This window comes from Protobothrops mucrosquamatus, unplaced genomic scaffold, assembly GCF_001527695.2.
Source record: "Protobothrops mucrosquamatus isolate PMUCROS unplaced genomic scaffold, P.Mucros_1.0 scaffold1399, whole genome shotgun sequence".
NCBI lineage: Eukaryota > Metazoa > Chordata > Lepidosauria > Squamata > Viperidae > Protobothrops > Protobothrops mucrosquamatus.
This window is the reverse complement of record NW_015387584.1, coordinates 321,658-322,868: the sequence shown is the minus strand read 5'-3', so window position 1 is coordinate 322,868 and position 1,211 is coordinate 321,658.

Here is a 1,211-nt window from a genome sequence, read left to right as displayed (position 1 = left end):
GACATGCCCTAAAGCAAAAAAAAAAAATGGTCAAAAATACACATGTGGTTACAGAAAATATTAAAAAAACATGTAAATTTTAAGCCAGAATTATTTCTTCTAGGTATAATTATAGAGAACTATGACAAAAAGGTATATATTTAATATTACATGTATTAACAGCAGCGAGAATTGCATTTGCACAATATTGGAAAAACGAAAAGAAAATCGGAAGAAGACATAATTAGGAAAATTTTGGATTGTGCAGAAATGGATAGACTTACGTTGAAAATGAAAGGGGAAGAAGATACAGAATATTTGCAAACATGGGATAATTTCTATAAATGGCTGGAAAAATGGAGTAGAGATACAAATGGAAATTGTATTACTATTAATGTTAAACACTTTGTTTATTAAGCACTAAAGATTTGTAACTATAAAAACTTAATAAAATATTTATTTAATTTTTTTTTTTTTGCAGAACTACAGGGCTATGTAAAAAGGAAGAAGAAAAGCTCACTAAAAAGTAAACATTAGATCACTCTCAATATACTTCTTTGAAAGCTTGAAATAATATGTAGGAAATGAATAAAGTAAATTTGTGAATATCTTAAAATATATGAAATCGCAATAGTAATAACCATAATTTCATTCATTTTTATTTTTTCTTATTAATTTAAGTATATGTTTATTCACAAAATTTGTAACCTATTTTTCATTGATAGCAGAATCCAAAGCATGAATAAACTTTGAGCTGTGGTGGCACAGTGGTTAGAATGCAGTATTGCAGGCTAGCTCTGCATTCCACTGCCAGGGGTTCGATCCTGACCAGATCAGGGTTGACTCAGCCTTCCAGCCTTCTGAGGTTGGTAAAATGAGGACCCAGATTGTTGGCAGGGCAACATGCGGACTCTAAACTGTTTTGAGAGTGCTGTAAAGCACTATGAAGTGGTATATAAGTCTAAGTGCTATTGCTATTTAAATATAATGAAATATTATCTAGTTTTTTTAAATCCTAAAGCTATTAAAACCTGTATCCAGACTTTTCTTGGCTTGTGTATAGACAAATTCAAGAGAGATGGCGAATTGATAAAAAAACTGCTTCTTTTATGGAAAATGGGAATTTTTTGAAACAAGTAAGGGATGATGCTAAAGGACATATTAGAAGGATATATAATGTTTTATTAGAATTGGATTCAGAAACTGAGCTAGTTAAAGATTGTATGATTAAA